Source organism: Sander vitreus, chromosome 24, assembly GCF_031162955.1.
Source record: "Sander vitreus isolate 19-12246 chromosome 24, sanVit1, whole genome shotgun sequence".
In the NCBI taxonomy this organism is placed as follows: domain Eukaryota; kingdom Metazoa; phylum Chordata; class Actinopteri; order Perciformes; family Percidae; genus Sander; species Sander vitreus.
Genome location: NC_135878.1, coordinates 15,161,811 through 15,177,169, shown reverse-complemented (window position 1 = coordinate 15,177,169; position 15,359 = coordinate 15,161,811). Strand labels below are relative to the sequence as shown.

At 40.5% G+C, this 15,359-nt stretch overlaps 1 long non-coding RNA gene across 1 annotated transcript in view; it reads right to left on the bottom strand.

Annotated features, from left to right (window-relative positions):
* Window positions 1-15,359, bottom strand: part of LOC144512946 (uncharacterized) — a 433,981-nt gene that overhangs the window by 96,737 nt on the left and 321,885 nt on the right. Inside the window, exon 8 of the long non-coding RNA XR_013501057.1 lies at window positions 4,268-4,335. This is a non-coding gene — a long non-coding RNA (uncharacterized LOC144512946). The remainder of the gene's footprint in view (window positions 1-4,267; window positions 4,336-15,359) is intronic.

Here is a 15,359-nt window from a genome sequence, read left to right as displayed (position 1 = left end):
CGTCAGTGAGCCAATAAGCACACAGCATTCTTCTACCAAGATCTAATAATGTTTGTGATTGACTGTCTAACGTTACATATTGTAGAGACACGCAGGAAAGACTAACCCTAACCCTAACTCTATGTTACGCACAAAGATGGGGCTCACGTAGTAGGAGCTGAAAAATACATTAGAAGATTTTTGCCGTAATGTGTAATGTTGTAATTTCTTTTTATAAAATTTTAATCGGATTGTTTAGGAACTGGTATCAAAGTCACGGTATTGGTATCAGTACCAGTATTTAATATTTTTGAACAATACCCAGCCCTATATGTCTGTACACACCAGTGTTTTCTCTAGGTTTGTGAAAGACTTAGGTATTTGGTTCAGGGGTCCTCCCTCAAGAAAATGTTAAAAAATTTTAATAAATAAATACTGTATATGCAATTTCCATCATTTTGGACAGTTATTGTCACCATATCTGTGTCTTAAACGTTGGAAAAGCTCAAAAAGCTTAGAGAATAAACATGCTCAACAAGCCCGAAAACAATCATTAGATCTGAGAAAAGTCATTTTGATGCTCACACGGATTGACTTAAATCCAGTTTTAGGTGGTGACCAAACCGGCTTGGGTGCTGTGCCTAAACCATATAACAGTAGGCAAAACCCTGCGTACAGTATATGTCAGACGTGTGTCACGGCGTCCACGGAAGAATATATTAAATTGATGTCATTATTGCCACTGCTTTGTCTTCTTTTTCTAATCCAGATGTACAGAAAATACGTTCCCTATTCAGGTAAACATCACTTGAAACCCAAGGGGTAACTTTGGGTTCAACACAATCTCCACCTATCTAGGGTGGTCCCGGGACATGTATGCATGTATTGAAAAAAGCGACAAACACATTGAAAAAAACGTCGAAAAAATTGTCCAAAACAAACTTGAGAAAAGAGACAAAACTACAAAAAAAATTGCCAAAAAAACCTTTGTGAGTGTTGTTCCTTTTCTGAACAAATTAGGCACTGTGACAAGAAGACCATGGAATACGCTTGAAAGAAAAACTAATTGGAGCTCGCATTTCAAATATATTATCCAAAAAAGATTATGATAAAGTAATTCATCTGACTTCCTTTTCCCACCATTCAAAAACCCTTAACCCTTCTTCCCTTCAGCACTGTGATATTAATGGATAATAACGGTACTAATAAAGTTGATTTCTGTGTCAACTGATTTACTTTTCTTAACTTCAACAGGGCTCTTTCCTCGGCTGATGTAGCTACAGTCAACAGAACAAATATACAGCATTCGTTGTAAAGTAATGGACTTATACTGCCTCCTTCCACACACACACACACACACACACACGTTGTGCATTTTAGAGCAACTTTGCTGGTTTTTCAAAGAGCCTTTCCAACATTCTCACCAGGATAAACACATGTATATTTAATCTATGTGGTGATTATAGTCTTTCTAACGTGCCATACATGAATTTATTACTGCCGATGACCCCACCTAGAAAAAACATCCCTCAGCGGAGAGGGGGGGAAGAGAGAGAAAACAGGGAAGAAAAATGATAGGAGAGGAATGATAACAACATGTAAACACTCTGACTCTCGAGGCCGGGGCTAATGAACGTGCGAGGACAGGAATAGAGAGTGAAAGAGCCAGGGCCGTCTTCCAAAATATCCACTCCCACATAGGTCAGTGGACTTTTGGCTACATCCTGAGCGGCGTAAGGGGAGGGAGGGAGCAGTTGAAATGCCTGGGATCTGAGGAAAGAATTCGACAGGGCATGGGAATGGCAGTGTCACGGCAGTCGCCAGAGAACGCTCTTAAAACGCCGCCACAGCAGACAGGGCCTGCTTAGAAACACTGTCACTCCTGCACAGTCTCAGATTCTTCTAGTTTTATGACTTTGTTTTCTAAGGGCAAGAACCCTGTTTTCCCAAGATGTTCTCTAAACAAATGAAGTGTGAATAAAGAGGATCATGAACGGGTGTCACTTTAGACTCCGACTCCGGTAATTCTTCATCTAAGGGGAGACGATAAGGACAAAGACCAGCTGTTCCGGAATATTGTAATTACCTTTGTTTTATCAGGTGATCTAATAGAGATCAAGATGTCTTTTGCAGAAGAGACATAAGTAAACAGACGAAACCAGTACAGAGAGAAGACAAACAGTCAATCACACAAAAGCATGTCCAGAAACAGCATCAGAAACAATCGCAGACATATCGAGATTAAAAAAAAGGCCCAAAGTGACTCAACCCTAACCCTAATCCAGTTTTAAAGTCTTGTCTTTTATCCCATTTATTATCGGTGACAGAAGTCGAGTTAGCCTTAGTCTTGAGATTGGGTCAAGGCTGTATTACCAACTGCCCTGGGCCCCAAACTCCCAACAGCCCCAGATGCACTCCATATGAATCATATAAAATGGATTCATTGCAAATTTGTTTGGGAATCTACAACACTGAAGTACAATAGCAACTCAGACACGTTTTTCATCACCTAATCTTTCGACTTTCGAAGAGGCCCTGGTTCAAAATGCAGTTTTTCTAATTTCTTACTTTATATGGTTCTCATTTGTATGTGTGTGTGTGTGTGTGTGTGTATGTATGTATGGATGTGTGTGCGTATGTATGTGTATGTATGTATGTATGTATGTGTATGTATGTATGTATGTATGTATGTATGTGTATGTATGTATGTATGTGTGTGTGTGTATGTATGTATGTATGTATGTATGTATGTACGTACGTACGTATGTATGTATGTATGTATGTATGTATGTATGTATGTATGTATGTATGTATTTATGTATAGATGGATGTTTGAATGGATGGAGGCTGTTCCTGAATCAATCTGTGTTGTATCAAACAGCTTTAAAGAAACTGACACAGAAAACGTAGCAAAGGTTGGTGTCTGGGAAAATAAGGAAAGTGGCGAGGGTCAATGGGGGCCCAACAAACATGCTTTTAGTTAGACAAATTGGGTTTGTATGGCGGCCTGATTTAAGTTTCCTATGTTTTCCTTCGTATTGTTATGTCTTTTATTCATCATATTTCATTTTATTGTGAAGCACTTTGGGATTTGTATCTGTGAAAAGTGCTATATGAATAAACTTTACTTACTTAGAAACATTCTTTGCCCTATGGCGCCCGAGCGAAGAAGAGGTCAGAAAGCGATAAAACAGTTGAAAGAAAACACCAATAATGTAACCAACAGATCGGAAAAAGCAACAAAAAAAACGTAGAAAAAAATGTAGAAATAAGAAAAACATAGGAAAAAAACTTCAACTATTTCTTTCAACTAACTGATTAGCTGTTAAATGTGTAAAGTGTTCGCCAGAGCCAAAGGTGACGTCTTTGGGTTTCTTCAGAGCAGCTGCCCAAAACCCAAAGATATTGTCATGATGTTAGAGAGAGAAGTGCAGTAGATCCTCACATCACCAAAGAGCGTTGAACATTTTTGTGATTTCTCGATTTAAGAAAACGATTGTCAATTTTCGGTGGATCAATTAATCGCCTACACGTTCCAGCATTGGATATATAATGTAATGTGCAGCAAGTGTGCATGGGAGTGTGTGCATTCACGAGTGGGAGTATCTCCATTTCATCATGATTAAATTCCATTTACAACTTTGAAGGTGCATTCTGAACGTGAAGGGAAGGATGTGTTTTGTTCAAGTGTGTGTGTGTGTGTGTGTGAGTGTGTGGGGGGGGCTGATAATTTATTTATGTTTTGAGACTAAATCTGGGTCACTGGAACCTCGTTGTCGTTGTCCTCCTCCCTGAATCCCTCCATTCCCCGAGAGGGAGGGAGGTGCTGTTAACTAACCACAGATAACAACAATGCTGCACTCTTGTAATTTATTTCAATTACTGCCAGGCATAAAGAGGACAGCGGTCTTTTCTCTATCAGCGAGAGGGGGGGGGGATACACCCGACTCCCACTGAGAGGAGTGCTGGTCAGATTACTAACTAAACAACACAAAGACTACATAACTTCTTGATACTAGTGTGGTCACAGTCAGGTTTCACACAATAGAATTCTCAGCTGACTGAAGTGGCAAACTGGGAAATAATCCATAGACTTGTTTTCTATTTTATCTCCATCCTTTGTCATCTTTTCCCTTTCTTTCCTTTTTACATTGCTTGGTTTTTGCAGGTGCTCGAAAGCTAGAATATTTGGCGAGTCCAATGGCCAGGTCCAAGACAAGTCCGAGACAATAGAAAAACATCTCGAGTCCAAGACCGGACCCAAGTACTAAAGAGAAATTTGTCTCACCTGATTGGATGACGGTCTCGCTCCAGCGTGGACACGGGAGTGACGAAGTGAGTGTAGTTCCAGCCATCCTGCACACACACAGTTCATCAGTTCAGTTAGAAATATTCACACATGTGCATAACAAATTATAAGCATGCATTTTAGTGCAGGGACTCAAAAACTACAAACTACCATGGGTAGTTTTTAAAAAAAATCAAGATAATAAGCTTAAGGGTAACCGGGTTTTTTTTCAACCTGGACCCTATTTTCCCATGTTTTGTGTGTAAGTGACTGATGGGAACAACAATCTTTGACATTGGTCCAGTATTAAGCGAGAACTCTGCAGTCGGCAGTCAGTTAAACAAGCTACAATGTAAGTTAATAGGGCAATTGCGCACTTTCTATTTACGTCCATAACAGTGCTTGTTTTTCCACTGACAGGCTCAGATTAATATTCTTAGTGTCTGACAACATTATGGAAAGGATTTCTAAGGAGTTCGACCTTTCTGTTAAGCAAGATCCCTATTTTGCACGTAAAAACAGCCCCGAAATCGCTATCGCTAAACCCACCAGATGTCATGTAAATAAACAGTAATTTCATCATCGTAAAATACACTTCATTCAAAGTCAGCAGAAACAAAATAAAACTATGAAAAGACGTCTTGGTTCATGTTTCCACTCTTCCAAAAATCACACTATGGTTTGGTTCAAATAAACCCCTAATTTACCGATTTACATGTGAAAATGTGTTGGCTCTATACACACTTAAAGTGTTTGTTTTTTTAAATGGAATCTGGTGGGTTTAGCGATAGTTACCCATTAACAATCCTGAAAATAAATGATCTGAGTAAATCTAGCAGTCATTTTTTTTCCTAATTTGCTAAGTCTTCCTGTTCACAGAGCTGGGATTTTTTAGTGTTCTCAGGTATTTCTGCAGCTGTGATTAATATTTATTGTGTATTTTGTCTTTCAGGAAGAGAAAGATGCATTGAAAGCCCCTCAGACAGAAACTACAAGCTCCACCGCTCACACAGGATGTAGTACACAGATCACACGCTGTGACAGTGAAGATACCGTGACTCTGTTTTATAGTCACTTCAAAGGGGATAAACCCTTTTTTTAACCTGCCAGAGCTGTCACTCGCATTAGGTGCTGCGGAAAAAAAAAAACTCACTATCTCGGGAGTTCACAAATAATTTTGCAGTCATTAGTTTGCAATTATAGCACAACTATCTGCCAGCTTTGCAATTATCACTGTGAATATGCAAATTTGGGTTGATTTCATGGCCCGATTTTAAGAAAAACAATACAGCAAAGAATCATCATGGTGTGTCAAGTTGAAAAGTGAAAGGCTGAGGGAAAAAAAGGAGAAAAATAACGCTTCCAGAATGAAAAGGGCTCCTGATATGAGCCGTGTGTATGAAAGCAGAAGTTAATCAACAAAGTGTTAATGGAATACAAGTTCCATAATTGTTGTATTACAAGCACAAACAGTACTTTCCTTAAATATTGTTAATGCGTTTTTTTTTGTTGTTGCACCTATTAGAGATTCTTGTCTTCTGAATTAATTTCATTATGCTAATCAGGCCCTCATCCGTACCGATCCTCCGCTTTGATCCGCGTTAGTTGTCGTGATCTTCAAAGACAACGTCACCACTTACTTTAAATGAATTTTACATATTTTTTAAAGGAATCTTATGGAAATGAGGAGAAGGGGGGTTGGAGGAGTAATTAATTTTTTATGAAGTGTCTCTGTGTTTTCAACGTGGGGAGAGTCGACGGCAAAGGTTGGATTTTATTTCGGCGTTGTAGCATGGAGGAAGTGTGTGGGGGGAGGGGATGGTTTCAGATGTGAAAAGATTAAAGAAGCTGTGAATTCAAGACTTAATTTGGACTGATAAACTTCAGTGTTTAATATGCTCTTTTGTGCTCCCAGCGTGAAAAAAAGAACAAAACTTTTTTTTCTCTCTCTCTCGCTCCCTTTTTCTCCTCCTGATCATTTCCCGTCTTTCTCACACCCCCACTGCTCCCGGTCTTCCCATCCTAACTTTTCTCTCACGGTGAGCGTTTCCTGCCCGGCCGGTTTTATTTGACATCGCCTCAAGGAAGTGATCTTCTTCAGGGGGGAGGGGGGGGGGAGACGGACTCCAAGGTAGCAGGGGTGGGGGGGAGAACCACGCGCAAACATGCCTGCATTATTAAAACCGGACAGCGCTGTGAATCAAAGGCCTGGAATCTGTATTAAGACCTGGCTTCAGGCAGTACGACTCATCAGAAAAGAAGAAGAAAAAAAAAGGCAGTGAGGGCAGGGGCGGGGCTAGAAAGGGAGGGGCACAGGGTGGCAGAGCCCCCCCCCCCCCACCGAAATGACTGAACCATGTAGCTTTATGTCATATTCATAAGGTTAAACTTGACCATTTTGGATCTTAAAAAAGGTCTGTCAGGAATGTGTTGCTTTCAGTGACCGACTCAAAAAAAAAGTCTTTGGATCATTTTAAAAGGCCTGATGTATAGTTCAAAGACAGTAACTATAGTAACTGTGCAACAGTGCTTTTCAACAGTACTTTGGATTTTCACATTGTGCTTTAATGTATCGATTTCCTTTCATTTTTGTACTTTATTTTAAATTGCCAATTAATGTGATTTCTTGTGAATTTGACTGTCATGTATTTTATGTAGATTTAATGTTGGAGCATATGGCTTTAACAAGGTCTCATTCTCTAATAATTTGTTGTGGAGATGTATATGATTACAAAAAAATAACATCCTGAAACGTGATGTTTTGAACATGCAGAAAGTTTTGAACAATAGAATAAAGAACACATAATAATAATAATAATAATAATAATAATAATAATAATAATAATAATAATATTAATAATAATAATTACATGTGCACCATGAATTGATGCAGAAAAGGCACACATTTGTTTCATAAAAAAATCACTAGAATGCAGGAAAGGAAGAGATGCTCAAAATAGGTTTTTGTTGAAAAAGTAATAAATACATAAATGTTTTTAAATTTGACTGAAAGAGACAATGACATTGTTAACTGCAATTATTTCTGATTAATTAATTAATTGAACAGCCAAAGTTTGGAGTCGTTACAGCTCTAGTCATAATGACATTTCCCTGAACATCAACAACACCACAAAACTGGATTCCCTTTGCTTTGCTGTCTGTGTCCTTGTTGGATGATATCACGTAGGTGAATGTGACAGATTGTGCTTACCTACTAAATCCGGCATTAGAAAACATTTGTAAAAAATAAAAAAATAAAAAAAAATAAAAGCCTCTTACACACCGAAAATCAAATCGGCCCCTTCCTGTCTGAGTGCTCAGGCATTCTGCCAGATCTACTCAGGTAATGCAGGCTGGAAGCTGACTGCACAAATCTACCACCAGCTGGGCCTGGGATAACGCAGCTATAATTTTCCATCATCTATCATTTGAAAAACATACCGTGGCATGTGAAGTAATTAATTAGGGAGACAAATACAGGCAGAGAGGGAGGTTTTATGTCGATGGGAGTCCCGTTTTGATGGATAGGACGGCAGGTTTCGGGGAGTTGAAATGGAGCGTTGGGCTTATACGTGTTGATACTGATGCAGGGATAAGCTCTCTCTCTAATTCCTTTGGTCACTGCGACCAAACTCTCACTCTAACCCCATCTCTTTTTTTTGCTCAGTGTCTCTATCCTTCTCTGTTTCTGCACAGCACTAATGTGTTTTTGTCAAGTTGGGGATTTGGGGATCCTCTATTTATTTCAAGCTTATATAAAAACATCTGCCTATTTGAATAACTGCATTTATGAAATGTTGTAGCCCAAAACTACATTTTACAAGATTACATTTGAACATATCATGTTATAACTTCGCCCAATAGTCATTTTTACAGAACATACCTCTGCTAACGCTATAAGCTCCCCTCTGGTTTTTGGTCGTAATACATCCTTAATTCAACACGTTAGATGTGAAAAATATGCCAGATTTACACAATGGTTTTACACATGAGATTTTACTGGGGCACAGCAGATCAACAGTGGGGCACGTGCCCGAGTAAAAGGGGTCTAGCAACGCCTATGGTGCGAACCTTCATCCAACATCCGATTTCATAAATCCTCGAGTCCGAGTCATCAGTGCGCAAGGTCCAAGTCGAGTCACAAGTCTAGAGAATAGAGACTCAAGTTGGACTCGAGTCCTAGTCCAGGTCGGAACCGAACCCACGCAAGTTATATCGTTATTGTGACACTCAGTGACGTTATCGCACATTTGCCTCACATCCTGCAGCCCTAGTTGAAAGCAGTTGGGTTTTAAAATGCTGCTTTTTCTCCCTAAATCTGCTGTAATTAACAACTATTTTAACATATGGCCCAACAATGTCAATTGATATCCCTACAACTCAACTCAAAATACACCTCATGAAGTATATACTGTATACGGTTACATAAATCACTGACTGGTTGTTTTAAAGCTGAGGTCAACACTGAATCACGCTCGTTATGCCCCGATGGCAACAACACAACTTGAACTTTGAGTGTGATATGGTGAAGGCCACCTTTCCCACAGATGAAAATCGAGTAACTTACAGCTGGAAACAATTAAAACTAATTGTGGATGGTGGGGAGAGCTCATGCAACGTTTTGGAAACTCACAGTAAAAATGTTATAATACACGTTGTGTACTCTTGGTTATCTTTAGAGTGACAGCGACTTGTTAAAGTCACAGTTTGATCTTCTATCAGCACACGTATGGTATCATTTGCCGTTCATGCATAGCAGTGAAGTACAACTCATACTGTTACTGTTAAACAGTGGTGGAGGAAGTATTCAGATCCTTTACTTACAGTAAAAGTACTAATATCCCGCTGTTAGAAATACTGAAAATGTTACTTCAGTAAAAGTCTGTAGGTATCATCAGGAAAATGTAGCTAAAGTATTCAAAGTAAAGAACTCTCCTCCCATTGTAGAAAGTGTAAAGGATCCAACCAGTTGTGTGTTTAATGGTCTGATCATCTCAGCTGGACTTGTAGGCCGTTATATTGTTGGCTAGTTTACTTTAGAATAAAACATCAGATTTTATAAACTACATGTGTTTTGTGTGCAGAAATCTTAATGTGTAAAGTAACTAGTAACTAAAGCTGTAACAGATGAATGTAGTGGAGTAAGAAGTACAATATTTCTCTCTGAAATGTAGCGGAGTAGAAGTAGAAAGTGGCATGAAAACAAAAGACCCAAGTAAAGTACAAGTACCTCAACATTTGGACTTAAGTACAGTGCTGGAGTAAATGTACTTAGTTACATTCCACCACTGCTGTTAAAACACTACAGAATGAACACTATAACATAGTGACTAATTCACTGGGACATGGCCAGAAGTGCAACATGCTTGCACATTACAACCCATAACTAATGAATGATATGACAGATTGTCAACTCCTGGGTCTTTGTTATGTAAAGTTATTGTCATGCAAAATTCGAGAAATAACAAAAAAGTGCATTACAGGAAAGTGTAATTATCCTTGGCAGTGTGCACTTCTTTCACGTCCTTCCAGAATAAAAATAAGCTTGCATGCTTCCATATGAAACTATGCCTTGTGAGGTTGTCTATTTTATTTTATTTTTTGCAGTGTGCTGCACCTTGCAGACTCCCAACAGGTGCCTGCTGGACTCGGGTGGGTGTTGATCCAACGCCAGCTGGCTGTGTTGATGCATGACCAACCATCGGCCTCTTTTCTTCTTTCTTCCAAGCTTGCAATGTGAGCCGCTGATCCAGGAGGAGAATAAGGAGCGGATAGTGATCTGAGAACCGAAAACTGATTGGGTTTCAAAGAGCTTGGCACTGGTCTGCAGCAGGAGGCAACCTGCCAAGAAAAGGTTCCTGTGTACTTTCAGAACGGTAAATGGGAAGTTTAATCAGAGCTATATTGAAATGGTGATTTCCTGCGTGTGCACGGACCCACACATAGACACACACACACACACACACACACACACACACAGATCCACATTCAGGCGCATATTCGCCTATGCACGTTATATAACTCTACGCACACGTTGAATATTCATGCAGGTGCAGTGCTTCAATGAGGAGCCTTTTTCACACACAGGAATGTATGCACATGCACATACGTGCATGATCAAACACATAGAGACAGGCGCCCACACACAAAGACACTGCACCGAGAACACAGCGGGGTTAAAGAGAGCTTCGGTCTTTGGTTTGTGAGAAAACCGAGTTTGTTTAAAGCCGTTAACAATAGAAATACTACATAAACAACAAAATGAATTGTTCAGTTTTCAAAATGTATCCTCTCTGTCTAAACAAATGGATGAACTGCATGACACACACTTCAGCAAAGTCATGTTGAGGCTGTTGTTTTGTTTGTGTTATCACAAAGATGAATGCAATTTTGAATGAGGTTTCTGTTTTCCAGTACAAAAGTCAAATATTTCTTTGTCACTTTTTCAGGCGTTTTGGTTGCTTGTTAGCGTCTTTTGGGGCGCTTTTTTCAACGTTTTTGTCGCTATTTTTAAGGGCTTTATGAGGCCCACAACTGTAAGTGAGAAAGCTATGAGAGACAATGTTATATTGTTGGCTAGTTTCATATATAATAAAACATCAGTACCTCAACATTTGTACTTAAATACAGCACTTGATTAAATGTACTTAGTTTAATTCCACCACTGCAAACAGACAAATATTTTGACCTAATCAAGCAATTGATCTAACTGTGACTTTGGACCGCCATTGGCAATGAAACTCTTCCAAAAGATGTAGCGCATTAGAGACCATCTTTTGAAGAGTGTCCATCAACAACACACAAATCAAGCAGATTTTTAAAGTAAAGTACAAGTACCTTAAATTTGTACTTACGCACAGTACTTGAGTAAATGTACTTAGTTACATTCCACCAGTGCAAACACCTCTGTATCACTGCGTGACCGGGAGCTTTTAGGAAAAGAAATAACCAATGTGTGTCTCTATCACTGCCTATTGCCCCATATGTACATTCATAAGGGCGCTGCATTGCTTTATCTTGTAGCAGCCGGGAGGATTAACAAGCCTCGGCTTCGCGCTGCACCTGACTGAACCTGCCACTCGCCTTCTCAACTGAAGGATAATGCCTCTCCGTCCAGCGCTCCGTCTGCCCCTCGCCCTCAATTTGCTCGAATTTGAACTCTTGAATTATGGCTTACTAACGGCGTCTAACAGCTGGTACAAGGAGGGCTTGTGCTGCATATTTAATCGCATGAATTAAAGATGACCAGGAGGCTGCTTCCCTGGGCCCTTCTTTTTTTCCCCTTGTCCCACCGACACAATGAGTGAGCAGGAGTCAAGTGTAGAGGTGACCAGCGTTACAAGAGGGGTCGAGGCCTTCCACTGCCCCTCACATCAATTTATGTAATCTAGTCTCCATATTGGAGGAGAATTCCAATGTACTCACTGGACTCGAGGCTCGCTTTGCCAGACCTTCCTCCACAGCGCTGCGGAGGAATGTCTGGCTAGTCCACACAGCATTCTGGGATAATAAACGTGCTCTGGTTTATTGGTATTTCTTTAAACCAATCACAATCGTCTTGTGCAGCACTAAGCGCCGGACGGAGCCACGGTGCCTCTGCTAAATAGTCTCAGGAAGGAACTTGTTTTGGTGGAACATGTGGACGTTAAAAAGTAGTTTTAGTCGTGCAACAGAAAACTCTGATTGGACAGATAGTCTAGCTAGCTGTCTGGATTTACCCTGCAGAGATCTGAGGAGCAGTTAACCATAGTCCTCACAAATCCACCAGAGGTTAGAACGCCAACACAAAGAAAGAGGAAGGGGACGGACATCCGGCCGAAATGAGGGACATCCGGCAGACATTTCAGGGGCACCTGAACAATCCCAGAAAATGAAACGAATCCAGTTAGCTTAAGCACTGACTTAATGTAGGGCCCTGTGGAGCCTGTCTTGTAGCTTTTATAAATTCTTAATTTTGTGATTCCGTCCATGATTTGGTATCACAGAAACTACTGGGCTCTACATTAATGCTGCCATCAGTCTAGGACTGTCCCCAGCCGGGCCCTCGTCAAAAAAAAAAAAAGACACTTGCCACCAACTAACTGGACTCTGATGTCAGATCAATCAAATGCCGACATGTTCACGTTATAGCGAGACTGAAAATCATATTTGCAGATATTATTATAAGCACTTCAATTCAATTGAAATGGTACATATAAATAATTTTTTTTTTTTTATAAAAAGCAAACAAACAAGTAAACAAGACCAATAAAAAGACGTAATTTCTGCTTTAGGAATGCAGTTTGTTTTTTTGCTTGGGAGGGAAGACAATTTTCTTTTTGGCAATGTAATGTAGAAATAAACAGATAAAATAGACAAAATAGTGACAGAGGTTAGACATTCAAATTCATGTTCGCTTTGTGATTATGAAAACATCCCATCGTTCAGCCCTGGGACACTCGTGTTGCAGTGTGAGTGCAGCCTCACTCAACTCGACTGAAATTGGAATTCAAACCACCACACACACACACACACACACACACACACACACACACACACACACACACTCTTCACTTGTGCCAGCAGTGGCGCCATGCTGCATCCGTCGAGCTTCAAAGCCTACAGGGGAGTGTGACCACAGCCAAGCCTGTGAGTCTCAGGTGCGGTGGGTCTTAGCCAGACGGCAGATGTATAGAGAGCTCCCACAGCCCTGATCCCCATTAGATAGCCACAATTACCCCCCCCCAACTGCAAACTCTGCTTCAAATTAGCATCTGGCTCCCTGGGGCAACATGGGCCTCCTGTTAGTTCAGACTGGGGTTTAATGTCAGGTAAAGCAGGTTGACTGCAGTTCACTGCCGTCGTCAGTGATAATTACATTTTGACTGTTTGACCTAAGTCATTTAACACTGGGGGGGGGGGAGGGAAAGAGAACGACCACTTCCTTTCTTCACCACAACACTCGCCCCTCACCACCACGACCACACACACTCTTTATATTATCGGATCTCCATAATGACGAGAGAAGCCACTTATGTCCTCTTGTTAAGTACACCAATGACAAGCGGGGAGGGAAAAATGTGAGGACAGGGTGGAGGAGGGCGAGAGAAAGAAATCCTCTAGTCACACATTCCCTTTAAACTATTGTCGTTTTTTGTTTTGAATATTGGCAATTAAGAGGAGCCTGAGAATCGACTTTTTTAGTGCAAGAGCGATCCCTCACGCTGCACATTGTCTCCCATTTCCTAACTAATGTGATCCAGTGTTATTTCTCCTACTGGGTGTATGACTCCACTTGTAGACCCCGGTGCATCCGGTGTCGGGTCGGGATCTGAATAATCTCTGTGTAAAGTAATGTCCTCTGTTTACAAGCCATTATCTGCATTATCAGTCCCTCTCTTGTCTCTCTCTTTGTTACTCTCCTCTCTCTTAGCGGTAGCCTAATTGCGTTATCCAATATGCACTCCCCTCTTTGATCACTTAGCGGCACTTAAGGTGTCTGCTAGAGTTGCTGGAAATTGTCGGAATAAAGCAACAAAAAAAAAGAAAAGAAAAGGGGGACGAAAAAAGAGAGGGGAGCTGTCGGCGGTGAAAAGAGGCTTTCTTAATTGCGGGGAGCCTTTGTTTCATCAAGCAGATAGGTGCCACGGGCGGCTCTGACATGGTTTATGTGAACGCTTGACAGCGCTATTCTCTCAAGTTCAAAACACGGGAGACATATGTCGCGGAGAAGCCGCTCAGAGAGGCTCGAGAGCCTTTTCCAGACCATTAAGAGGCAAGGCCAAGGAGGTGGTAATTCATACATAGCTGTGATAGAGTTGACAGGTGAAATGTATACATCCTGACTTTAATGCAAAGACACTACACTTCTTTTTTCAAAATCTGCTTTTTTAATCTTGATGCAAAAAGGCCAAAGAAGTTAATTTGTGAAAGTGTTATATCATTCCAGGATTTTAAGTGTGTGTGTGTGTGTGTGTGTGTGTGTGTGTGTGTGTGTGTGTGTGTGTGTGTGTGTGTGTGTGTGGGGACAGGGGGGAATTATCAGAATACAGCATAGAAAATGTGGTTAGTCCAGGAAATAATATAAGAAATATTGGATAGGATAGAACAACACAATGTAATTCTGCTAAATAAAACATCACATTCATTATTAGTTTCACTTGCCGGTGCCACCCCGTGCCCCCCGTCTAGCCCCGCCACTGCATGTTATTTCTTTAGCCAAATACATTTTGTAGGAATTACTGACTGGATTACGTTTATTTGCTTTTTCCTTTCCAATGTACATGTAGGAAATGTTACATTTTTCATACTAGAAAAAGAGGACAGGGTGGATAGCAGGACTCCGACACCAGCTAGGATAGGGGAACATGGTGATGAAATGTGGTTTTACGGGGCTGAACATTTCTTGGCTGGTTGCCAAGGACAGGATGAGGGCGAGTCAATGCGCCCGGTCAAGAAACAGTGTTGGGTCAAAGCACATAAGTGTTATTCCAGTTAAGTCGAGATATTATAGCTAATCAGTCTCTGGGATTTAGCCAAGCAAATCTTCCACTGCTGCCTCTTTTTAAATGACAAACTAAAAGATAGAAATGTCAACTTCTATTTAAGATATAGGCCGACAAATTCATGGAGATTTATTCTCGAGCGACCGAAAACAGTAGACAATAAAAAGCAGTTTAACTTGAGAGATTAGGCAGATTTGATTAGATCTCCTAATATGTTGACTGTAGTATTGCATGTCTCATATAGCTTTCTCACTTACAGTTTGGGCCTCATAAGTTCCTAAGCCATCATAGAAAAACGCGACAAAATAGTCTGAAAAAGCGCAAAAGACATCGGGAAAAAGTGACAAAAACATTGGAAACAGCAGCAACAATGTCAGAAAAAGTGGCAAAAAAGTTGTAACAAAAGCATCGAAAAAAACGCCTAAAATGTTGGATAAAACGTCGATAAAAAATGCCCAAAAAGTCACAAAAAAGATATGCAAAAACGACGCAAAAGCCACAAAGACGTTGGAAGAAAACATCGGGGAAAATTGACAACAACTTTGTGGGTCAAAATTGATGGTGAACCAAAATTGACCCCCCCTACTTATGTCTAAGAAAAGCTGAGC